The 12,870-nt window shown below is 35.6% G+C and overlaps 1 pseudogene; it reads right to left on the reverse strand.

The window, feature by feature from the left end:
- Positions 1-8,267: 8,267 nt before the first annotated feature.
- LOC114036417 lies at positions 8,268-11,279 on the reverse strand (annotated as a pseudogene).
- Between the last annotated feature and the right edge of the window lie 1,591 nt (positions 11,280-12,870).

Consider the following 12,870-nt stretch of genomic DNA (forward strand, 5'->3'; position numbering starts at 1 on the left):
CTAGATTATGTACACAATACATGGATGTAAATGACCTTCCTGGAGAATAGCCAAGATGGCAAAGAAAAGGAAGGGACCCACCTGAGCTCTCCTCAAAACCCCTCCAAACATTTTTAAATAATGCTCTAAAACAAATTGTGGAACAGCAGAATCCACAAAAGGATGACTTTAAACAATTTTCTATCACAAGACAAATAAGATAAGAACAAAAAGTCTGTTCTGTGGTGAGAATGGAGTACAGCACAGTATCAGTCAATCCTCAGGAAACTAGGAGCAGGTCACATTTTTTTTTTTACTTTATTTTTGAGTGGTTTTTTGGGCAGTTTTCTTTCACAACATGACTACTATGGAAAAGTTCGCATGACTGCACATGTATAACTTACACTGAATTGCTTGCTTTTTTATGGGGGCAAGGAGGGAGAAAGGGACAGAATTTGGAACTCAAAGTTTTTAAGAATGAATGTTAAAATTGTTACATGTAACTGGGGTGAAATGAAATCTTAATTAAAAAAGGTGAAAAAAGAAAGAAAAAAACATTGACTGTAGCTCTATAATATTTAAATTGTTTCTTTCTGGCTGAATGCAATATCTTCTCCTTGACATAATTCTGGAATTTGGCTACAACATTCCTTGGTGTTTTCAGTTTAGGATCTCTTTCAGGAGATGATCGGTGATTCTTTCAATGACCATTTTACCCTCTGGTTCTAGGACCTCAGGGCAGTTTTCCTTGAAGATTTCTTGAAAGATGTGGTCCAAGACTCCCTTACCCCCTTTTTATGGTGACTTTCAAGCAGACCAATAATTCTTAATTATCTCTCCTGGATCTGTTTTCCAGGTTAGTTGTATTTTTTTCTAATGAGGTATTTTATTTCTTCTATTTTTATAGAATTTTATATTTATTATAATTTCTTCTATTTTTTTCATTCTTTTGATTTTGTTTGATGGATTCTTGATGTCTTATGGGATAATTAGCTTCCACTTGTCCAATTTTAATTTTTAACAAACTGTTTTCTTCAGTTATATTTTGTATCTCCTTTCATTTGGCCAATTCTATTTTTTAAGGAGTTGTTTTCTTCAGCGTACTTTTTTTTTCCATTTGGCCAATTAAATTTTTTTCTTAATTTGATTTAGCAACAATCAATTCCATAAGCTTTTGAGTTTAAAATTTTTCTCCCCCTTCCTCCCCACCACCCTCCCCAAGACAGCACACAATCTGATATAGGCTATACATATACATTCTTATTAAACATATTTTCACATTAGTGATGTTGTCAGTAAAAAATAGAACCAATAAGAGGAACCACCAGAAAGAGGAAACAAAACTCAACAGAAGAGAAAAAAATAGCAAATAGTATGTTTCAATCTGCATTCAAATTGCATAGTTCTTTCTTTGGATGTGGATAGCATTTTCCATCACAAGGCATTTGGAGATATATTAGATCCTTGTATTGCTGGTAAGGGTTAAGTTTATCAATATTAGTCATCACACAATGTTGCTGTTATTGTGTACAATGTCCTCTTGGTTCTGCTCACTTCACTCAGCATCAGACCATACAAGTCTTTCCAGTTGTTTCTGAAGTCAGCCTGTTCATCATTTCTTATAGCTCAATAGTATTACATTACATTCATATACCACAACTTGCTTAGCCATTCCCCAATTGACAGGAATCCTCTCAATTTCCAATTCTTTGTGACCAAAAAAAGATCTATTATGAATATTTTTGTACAGGTGGGTCGTTTTCCCATGTGTATGATCTCTTTGGGATATAGCCCTAGAAGTGCTATTGCTGGGTCAAAGGGTATGCACATTTTTATAGCCTTTTGGGCATAGCTCCAAATTGCTCTCCAAAATGGTTGAATAATTTTGCAACTCCACCAACCATGCATTAGTGTTCCAATTTTCCCACATGTTCTCCAACATTTATCATTGTCTTGTTTTCTCATCTTGGCCAATCTGATAGGTTTGAAGTGGTACCTCAGAGTTGTTTTGATTTGCATTTCTCTAATCAATAGTAATTTAGAGCATTTTTTCATATGACTATAGATGACTTTAATTTCTTCATTTGAGAACTGCCTATTCATATCTTTTGACCATTTATCAATTGGGGAGTGACTTGTATTCTTATAGATTTGACTTTATTCTCGATATATTTTAGAAATGAGGCCCTTGTCAGAGAGACTGGTTGTAAAAATTCTTTCCCAATTTTCTACCTTCCTTCTAATCTTAGTTGTATTGACTTTGTGTGTGCTAAAACTTTTCAATTTAATGTAATCAAAGTTGTCCATTTTCCTTTTCATACTGTTCTATACCTCCTTTTTGGTCATGAATTCTTCTGTTCTTCATAGATCTGATAGGTAAACTATTCCTTGCTCTCCCAGTTTGCTTATAGTGTCACTCTTTATATCTACATCATGAACCCATTTTGACTTTACTTTGGTATGTGGTGTGAGATTTTGATCAATACCTAGTTTCTGCCATACTCTTTCCCAGTTTTCCCAGCAGTTTTTTTTTTCAAAGAATGAATTCTTATCCCAGAAGCTGGGTTCTTTGGGTTTATCAAATAATAGATTATTATAGTCATTGACTACGGTGTCTTGCATATTTAACCTATTCCACTGATCCACCACTCTATTTCTTAGGCAGTACCAACCATTTTTGATGATTGCTGCATAATAACACAATTTAAGATCTGGAATGGCTAGGCCACTTTCACCTGCATTTATTTTTAGTAGTTCCCTGGATGTTCTGGACCTTTTGTCATTCCAAATGAATCTTTTTTATTATTTTTTCTAACTCTATAAAATAATTTTTGGTAGTTTGATTGGTATGGCACTGAATAAGTAAATTAGCTTTGGTAGAACTATCATTTTTATTATATTAGCTCAGCCTACCCATGGGCAACTGATGGTTTTCCAATTATTTAGAATTGACTTTGTGTGAAAAGTGTTTTGTAATTGTGTTTGCATCATTCCTGGGTTTGTTTTGGTAGGTAGACTCCTAAATATTCCATAATGACTACAGAAAATTTAAATAGAATTTCTCTTTCTATCTCTTGCTGTTGGACTTTGTTGGTAATATATAGAAATGCTGATGATATATGTTGGTTTATTTTATAGCCTGCAACTTTGCTTTATTATTTCAAGTAGTTTTTTACTTGATTCTCTAGGATTCTCTAAGTATATTATCATGTCATCTGCAAAGAGTGATAGCTTTGTTTCTTCTTTGCCTATTCTAATACTTCAATTCCTTTTTCTTCTACTATTGCTAAAGCTAATGTTTCCAGTATGATATTGCACAAGGGTGGTGAAAATGGACATCCTTGTTTCACCCTCGATCTTATGGAAGTGCTTCTAGCTTGTCCTCATTACATATAACGCTTGCTGAAGGTTTTAGGTAGATGCTATTTATTATTTTAAGGAAGACTCCATTTATGCCTATGCTTTCTAGTGTTTTTAATAGGAATGGGTGTTGTATTTTGTCAAAAGCTTTTTCTGCATCTATTGAGATGATCATGTGGTTTCTGTTAGTTTTGGTGTTGATATGATCAATTATACTGATAGTTTTCCTAATATTGAACCAGCCCTGCATTCCTGGTATGAATCATACCTGGTCATAGTGTATTATTCTTGTGATAAGTTTCTGTAATCTATTTACTAATATCTTATTTAAAATTTTTCATCTGTATTCATTAGAGAAAGTGGTATATGATGTTTTTTCCCTGTTTTGACTCTTCCTGGTTTAGGTATCATCACCATATTTGTATCATAAAAAGAATTTGGTAAGACTCCTTCTTTACCTATTTTCCCAAATAGTCTATATAGTATTGGAATTAATTATTCTTTAAATGTTTGACAGAATTTGTATGCATATCCATCTGGTCCTGGAAATTTTTTTCCTAGGGAGTTCACCAATGGCTTGTTCAATTTCTTTTTCTGAGATGGGGTTATTTAAGTATTTTACTTCCTCTTCTGTTAATCTGGGCAATTTATTTTTTTGCAAATATGTATCCATTTCACTAAGATTGTCAAATTTGTTGGTATACAGTAGGGCAAAATGGTTCCTAATTATTGTTTTAATTTCCTCTTCCTTGGTGGTAGAGCCAATTGTATTTTTAAAGAAATTGTTTTCTACAGTCAATTTTTATCCTTCTTTTTCTAAGTTGTTGACTCACTCTTGTATACCTCTCATTTCTTTTCCCAATTTTTCTTCTATCTCTATTATTTTACTTTTAAAATCCTTCTTTGAGCTCTTCCAAGAAGGCTTTTTGGGGTTGAAACCAGTTCATATTCCCCTTTGAGGTTTTGGATGTGGGTGTATTGACAGTGTTGTCCTCTTCTGAATTTGTGTTTTGATCTTTCCTGTCACCATAATAATTGTCTATGGTCAGTGTTTTTCTTGATTTCTTTTTGCTCATTGTGTTTGCCTTTTTCCTTTCTTTTTAATTCAATCTCCACCTTTCAGGCACAAGGGACACTTTTCCAAGCTTCTTGTGCTGAGGGCTAGGGTCCTGTCTACTGACTTTTTGAGCTGGGGCCTCATTTGCTGGCAGTTGGATGCTATAGAGTTCTGGTAGGTTACCTGGCACAGAGCCAGAGCCAATGGTGGTGGTGGCTGGTGTGTGCTGAGGTCAGGTGGGGCTTTTCTGTGTTTCTCTTTAGTTATGCTGAAGTTTACAGGGTGGGAGTGGGATGGTTTGGCTATTGGAGATTGCCTCCTCACCTGGGTAGGTTCAGCTGCTGCTGGATGCCTGTCTGCTGGTGCATGTGGTGGTTCTCTAAGATGGAATCTGCAGGTTCAACTGGCTGTGCCAAAGAATGTGGGGGTGAGAGTTGAGATCCCTAGTTTTGGTATTTGCCAGCTCCACCACCCTGGGGCTCAGGATATCCCACTATTTTGCAGAGATGGTGCTTGCTGCTGGCTTGTGGGGATGCCTTTCATCCTGTACTGATCCCCTTCAACCACAGTAAGAGGGACTTTTCCCTTTAATCCCCCATGCCTCCCAAGTTAAAAGACTGCTACACCCTGTCTTTCTGCTGGATCCACTGTTACAGGATTTTTCCTAGGGTGACATTTTCTTGGTTTGTCAAGATCCATAAGGGAGGGAAAAGTGATTCACTGCTTACTCGACCATCTTGGTTCCCAGAAGGAAGAGAAAGATTTCAAGCTCTCATAAGGAGAAGGCCAGAATTGAACACACACACACACACACACACACACACACACACACACACACACACTCCTCAATATCAAGACCCAAGAGAAGCCGAAAAGGGAAAAGAAAACTTAAGAGACTCAATCATTCTGATCTTTTTATATCCCTGCATGGGGAGATGATACTTATAATTCTTAGAAATTCTACTACCAATAGTATAGCTAGAAGGAATATATATATATAGACAGTGGAGTGAGGTGAATTTGAGAGGATGACATAAAAATAAGAGATGAGAAAGATGAGTACACTGGCTACAGAATGAAAGGAGATTTATAGTAGGGTAAATCATTTCACATTTCACATGAAAAGGTGTTAAAAAAATTATTGCATTGGAGGAAAAGATGAAGAAAGAGTCACTTCAAACATATTCTAATCAATATTGGCTCAAAGAGGGAAAAATATACACAATCAGTTGAATATAGTAATCTATCTTACATGACATCAAAGTAGGAGATGAGGAGATTAAGTATAGGGGAGTGCAGGGGACTGATGCAAAAGAGAGTAGACCAGGGCAGGCAGGAGACAAATGCAAAACAGGGCTGAGGATGGAAAGGGTGAAAGGAAGGAGAGGAAAAGCAGAAGGAAGAATAGAATGGAGAGAAATACACGGTTAGTGATTATAACAGTGAATATGAATGGGATGAACTCTGCCATACAGTGGAAGTGAATAACAGGATGGATCAAATACACAATCCTGTTATATGTTGTTTACCAGAAACACACTTGAAGCAGAGAGATACACACAGAATGAAGGTTAGGGACTAGAGCAGAATCTATTATGCTTCAATTGAAGTGATAAAAACAAAAACAAAAACAAAAACAAGGGTAACAATCCTGATCTCAGACAAAGCAAAAGCAAAAAATAGATCTAATTTAAAATAGATAAGGAAGGAAACTATATCTTGCTAAAAGGTCCCATAGATGATGAAGCAATTTCAATACTAAACATACATGTACTAAATGGTATAGCATCCAAATTCTTGAAGGATAAGCTAAGTGATTTACAGGATCATGACCAACAAGAGATAGAGCATTACAAAATGTAAAATAAGTAATTTTGATTATATTAAATTAAAAGGCTTTTGCACAAAAAAAAATCAGTGGAATCAAGCTTAGAAGGAAAACCAAAAGCTGGGAAACAGTCTTTAGAGCAAGTGTCTCTGATAAAGTCCTCATTTTTTCAAATAGAGAAATGAGTCAAATTTATAAGAATACAAGCCATTCCATATTTGATAAATAGTCAAAGAATATGACCAGATAGTTTTCAGATGAAAAAAATCAGATACCTATAGGTATACAAAGAAGTGCTCTATATCACTTTTGAATAAAGAAGTGCAAATTAAAACAACTTTGAAGTATCACGTCACACCTATACAATTGGGTAATATACCAAGAAAAGGAAAATAATAAATGTTGAGGAGTATGTGGGGAAATTGGGACATTAATGCACTGTTGATTGAGTTGTGAACTGAGCCAGCTATTCTGTTTGTTGTTGCTGTTGTTGTTGCTTATGTAAAAATGTATTTGACCAAAAGCTAGAAAAAGGTGATGCTATTACATACTGCATTTGGTAAATATCTAAATGAAAAGCACTGGTTTCATTCAACTTCACATTTCCTAGTGTGTTTCTGGGTAGTGTGATGCTTAATAAATAAGAATGAGAAGTGGAATTATATGCTGGAAGAAGGGTAATTTTAAATCACAACTATAAACTTAAATCTTCATATCTGTTCCACATTGATGTGGAATAAGGAATGTTTTAGCACTGAACTGTACACAAGGAAAACATTTAGCAACAACAAATAGGCACTGTCTATTTAAATATTTGAATCCAGTTAAATTAGGAGATTTTTGGTCTTTATTAAAGTTGGTCCCAAAAATAGGGATTAAATTACCTCTGAAATAGAACAATCTTCCATTTGCCATACTATGGCAGTCTAAAATAAAATTAAGACTATTCTAATTTTGTTTCTCTTTTAGTGACAGTGAGGAGCCTTTAGTCTTGTATTTCTAGCCAACAGATTCATGGACATAGAAAGTGGCATGGAAAAGGGCTGAGTGGGAGCACTACCATGCTACAGCTGTTGGAGAGACAGCCACCATATGAATTTCCACTGAATTGCTGACTGGCTTTGTTGGCTGTTGCTCAGCCATACAGAAATCAGGGAACAGAACAAACCCAATTCCTTATTTGGAATTTGACTTTCAGTTGCCTTGCAGAAGCCAACTCCTAAATGAGAGTAGTTGGTAAGGTACTATAACTGGCCCAAATATAGGCTGATCTACCTAAAATCTTAAAAAAAAATCTCATTTAAAGGGAAAAAAAAGTCTAGGTATACAATGAAAATAACATCAATTGTAGGCCACATTTGGGTTTTTATACAAGCCATCTATATTTGGACCAATAAAAAATGGAACCTCAAGTATTCATCCAGAAAAAAAATCTAGATGTTGTCTATCATCTTTTAAAAGTATTTTCCCAGAGACTGCTCAGAGGATGTTTGCCCTGCAGTATAGAGTGGGAGGAAGGGCCACAATAATTAGGCCATTCTTTATGGTTTATGACTTCCTAAAACAACCTTCACTATGGATGGAAAGTCCCCACCCATTTTATGAGATGGTCCCTGCCCTTCTGCTAAAAAGGCCCAGGATGACTTGGAATGCCTGTGTTCTTAAATCAACCCTGGCTTGATCCAGTAGCTCTGTTGGGCTCCCTGCTATTGCCTAGAGTGTAACAGAATGCCCTCAATCTTGGAGAATCTGGCCTAAGTTAAAAACCCACCTGCCTAAGGAAAAAAAAAATGCAATTTAAGGATTAAAAGAAAAGAGAACTAGAAGCTTTAGTGTGCTGTTTGAAAGGAGGAACTAGATTTAAATGGTGCCCAAAACCTCTCTGATAACAAATATTGGCCAGGTATTCATAATTTGATTAACATTTCCAGTAAAGAAAAGATGCAATAATAGAAGAAACTTCTTACAAGGGAAGGGGACAACATGGAGTTCTCGAGTTTCTGGCAAACAAAATTCTTCTTTTTCAATTCATACACAATTAAATTAGTTTAATGTTTGATCCAGTATCTGATGTAAGCCCACGTTCTCTTCTTTGGCCTGGGCAAGTTTTTCTTCCAGGTCATCAATGGTCTTTTCCAGTTTTGCAACCGTTCTTTCTGCAAACTCGGCCCGGGTCTCAGCCTCTTTAAGTTTGCCAGGCAGAAATTTGATTTCTTCTTCGTACTTATCCTCTCTTTCAGAATACTTCTCAGATGCCGCCTCCAAGGATTTCAGGTTGTTGGTGACATTCTTCAGCTCCTCTTCCAGATCGTCACTCTTAAGCTCTGACACCTCAGCACCCTCTTCTGCTCCCTCCAGCTCATCAACTTAGAGGCTACCTCCTAATATTTGCGATCAGCCTCCTCTGCAATATGCTTGGCCTCCTTCAACTGCATCTCCTGAATTTACATTTTCTCTTCATCCTTCATCGCTCGGTTCTCATTCACCTTCATTCCTCTATCATTTCTTATCAACAACCTTTTCCGCCTCCTCCAGTTTCTGCAGGGCTGTGGCCAGATGTTCTTGGGCCCTGTCCAACTCTTTCTCAACTATATGGATTCGTCCATTTAGAGCGGTCACATCTCCTTCAGCTTTCTCCCGCTGCTCTCGCTACTCTCGCTTGCCGTCCAGCTCCAGCTGCAGGCTCTGGGCTCGATCCTCCGCCTCATCCGCCTGCTGTTGCAGCGCCTGGATTTGCCTTTTCATTGCCTCCAGGCAGTTGAGGCTGGCCGTGGGGACTATGGGGTTCGGGGCACGGGGCAGGGCGGCCTGGGAGCGATGGAACTGGCGGGACTGGCTGGTCTGCACTGGGGAAAGGAGCCGCCGCCCTGGTCTCGGAGCCCCTGCCCCCTTCTGATCCAGCTATTTTGGAGAGCACTTTGGAGCTAGGATCAAAGGGCAACCAAATCTGCAAATCTTTTGATCCATAATGCTAGTACATTTCTGTATCCCAAAGAGATCATAAAAAAAGGGAAAATATCTTATACATGCAAAAATAATAACAGCCCTTTCTGTGATGGCAAAATATTGGAAATTGATGGGATGCCCATCAATTAGGGAATGGATGCAGAAGCTGTTGCACTTGAATGTAATGGAATACTTTTGAGCAACAAGAAATGATGAACCGCCAGATTTCAGAAACACCTGGAAAGACTTGTACAAACTGATACGAAGTAAAATAAGTAGAACCAGGAAAACAGCTTACACAGTATCAACAATGCTCTGTGATGATCAACTATGAATGACTTAGCTGTTCTCAGCAACAATAATCCAAGACAAATATACAATACTCATGAGCGAAAATGCTATCTATGTTCAGATTGAAAAAAAGTTGGACTCTGAATGTAGATTGAAGTATATTTTTGACTTACTTTATTCTTTTTTATGGTCTTTTTCCTTTTGATCTGTTTCTTCTCTTACAACTATGATTAATATCAACATATGTTTTACATGATAACACACCTATAACCTATATCAAATTGTCTACCATTTTAGGAAAAGTGGAGGGATGGTAATAAAGGAGAAAAACTGGAATTCAAAATCTTGTACAAAAGAATTCTAAAATCATCTTGATATGTAAATGGGAAAAATAAGATACTGTTTAAAAAGAAGAAATCAAAATATTTAATAGTTACATAACATAATATTAATCACTATTGATAAAGAAATACAAATTAAAATAATTCTGTGATACCATCTCACATCTAACAGATAAGCTTACATGATATAAAAGGAAAATGACTACTGCTGGAGTTGTTGCCATAAAGTGGGGATACTAATGTACTTTCGGTAGAGTTGTGAACTGCTCCAGCCATTCTGGGGAACAACTGGGAACTGTTTCAAGAACTATAAAGCTGTGCATACCCTTTGACTCATCAAAACCACTACTATGCCTGTAACCCATATAGAGCAGAAAAATGAGCAAAGAATCTTTACAAAATATTCACATTATTTTTTGTGTTGACAAAGAATTGGAAATTGAGGGAATGCACATCAATTGAAGAATGGCTGAACAAGTGTATGTGGTATATGATTTTGCTAAATAACAAGCAAGATGGTTTCAAAAAAACCTGGGGAGACTCATTTGAACATTTAACAAACAGGTATACTTTAATGATGATCAAATGTGAAAGACAATGATCCAACAATTCCAAAGACTCATGATCAAAAATGCTATCCACCTCAAAAGAGATCTGATTAACTCTAAGTAGAGATTGAAGTATAATTTAAAAATTATTTTTCTTGTTTTATTTATTTTCTGTGTTTTCTTTTGCAACATGGCTAGAGTGGAAGTAGGTTTTGTATATCTTCATATATATGTTGTTGTTGAGTCGTTTCAGTAATGTCTAATTCTCATTGACCCTATTTGAGGTTTTCTTGACTACTATACTGGAGTGCTTTGCCACGAGGATACTGAAACAAATAGCATTAACTGAGTTTCCCTGGGTCATACAACTAATAAAGGTCTGAGGCCTGATTTGAACTCAGGAAGATGAGTCTTTCTGATCTTAGCCTAGCACTCTATCCTGTGCCACCAGATGGCCGTGTATAAACACATGTGTTATCAATATCAAATTGCTTGCCTTCTCAAAAAGAAGCAATAAGTGGCAGGGCAGGAGAGAATTTGGATCTCAAAAATTTTTTTAAAAATCTAGCTTAGATTATTATATATAATTTAGAAATATTAAGTGAAACAAAAAATATACTTTTAAAATCTTCCCCCCTAAATACCTCTAGATCTAGGCATATATTTCATATGGTTCTTCAGAAATACCAAGTCTGTATAGTAAATGTACAATGGAAGATTGAGATAATTATTCAGGAAATTTAGTAAATACACACAGTTCTGGAAAAATATAATAGTTTAAATTCCAAAAATTTTATGCTTACCTTTGAGCAGGGACACCTGCTATTTCTGTTTCTTTTTAGAAATGAACCAACCTCGATATGGTGGTTATAAAAGAAACAAGTTTTATATTTTTTTTCTGAGATGACCAGTCTGATGATTGTGACCATGACTGGTGCCTTACATACTTCAGATGTAGAAATTCAGTGTTTCTAGTACATTGGCATTTTTCTCCCCACAAAATAATGTTACTAGTCTTATAAAAGTATTCTACATCAAACATATGATTCAGTCTTCTATATTCATGAAGATTTCACAAATACATTGCCCTGTTCATTCTGAAACTGTTTTGTCAGAGTTCAAACAGTTGTTTAAGTTACTATCGATCACATCATAACTTACAACAAAGCTCATGATGCTCCACAGAGAGATATGCTGACAGTTGGATTAAAATGAATTCTTAAATGACATCAAATAATCTTGTAAAGGCGCTTCATCTATTTGCTTCCACTCATGTTTCTACTTCTGTTAGTTAAAATGAGGTTGGATAGTGAGGTATGAACCTATGCATCTATGACAAGTATCTCATTCAATTTGATATTCTATAATTATTTTTAAATGATTAATGGGAATCTGTCGGTACACAACATTTAATCACTTGCTGAATGGTGATTTTCTTTTTCTTCAAAGTTAGCATACTGCTTTTGTATGTGTTTGTATATAGCTATGAATATAGGTGTTATCTGCTATATTAGAATACATTTATTGAGGAATGTGGCAGTTTTACTTTGTTATTTGTCTCTCTAGTGCCTAGCACACTATCTAGCACATTGTGGGCTATTAAGAAATGTTTAGTTAAGATTAGTATTTAAGATAATTATCAAAATTGTGACTGAAGTGAAATTTTGATCTTGAATAAGAAAAGAGATACTTTGGTCCCTGTAACATTAAGCATCAAGCTGAATAGAAGTCATTTGTTATTGTTGTTTTTCATGCATGTGTTTTTATTTTCTTTTGTATTTTTAAATTTTGTTTAAGAAAATCATATCAGTCTCATCATGAAAAAGTCCAAAAAACATTTCATCATGCTGTGATATAAGGTAATACTAGAAGTTGTAACAATTTTTAGATACACAGTTTTCTGCTAATGTCATTATATAACAATCTATAGGAAAAAAAATGTTAGAATAGTACCCCAGGGTACTTAAGCATATACATAAAAATAGAAATCATCTGGCTTCCTGAGAACAAAAACAATTCAAGACAAACTCAAGGTGACATTAAATCAAAACAGCTAAAATACTCATTTGTAATGACAGACATGTCAACTGGGCAGATGACTGGAAATATATTGTCATGCCAAATAATAAGTATCATACGTATCCCAAGCATATACCAAATTTTATGAGTATAATAGTGTTCTGAGAGATAAAATATGCATAAAACAAGATACATCTCCAAACCTAAAATAAAGACATAAAACCTTAGCTATGTCAGATTGCTGAGTTATAACTAGGGTGGGTAGTGTAATAAGAGATTTCTACTACTAAAATATAAAGGGAACTAATAATGCTTTTTTCTCAATCAGTAGAAATATCTGCATTTAGTGCCTATTTTTCAAGAATAATTGGCTAATAAATTGTGATTTCCTCCCCCTGGTGTCACACCAAAAAATGTGCTCATTCCCAACTTAGTCCCACTCAAATACCAGCTAATCCTGCTTTGAAGTGTCCTGGAATTTCTGTATCCCAACATCAGACA

Source organism: Vombatus ursinus, unplaced genomic scaffold (assembly GCF_900497805.2).
Source record: "Vombatus ursinus unplaced genomic scaffold, bare-nosed wombat genome assembly UNPS02009835.1, whole genome shotgun sequence".
NCBI classification, from domain to species: Eukaryota; Metazoa; Chordata; class Mammalia; order Diprotodontia; family Vombatidae; genus Vombatus; species Vombatus ursinus.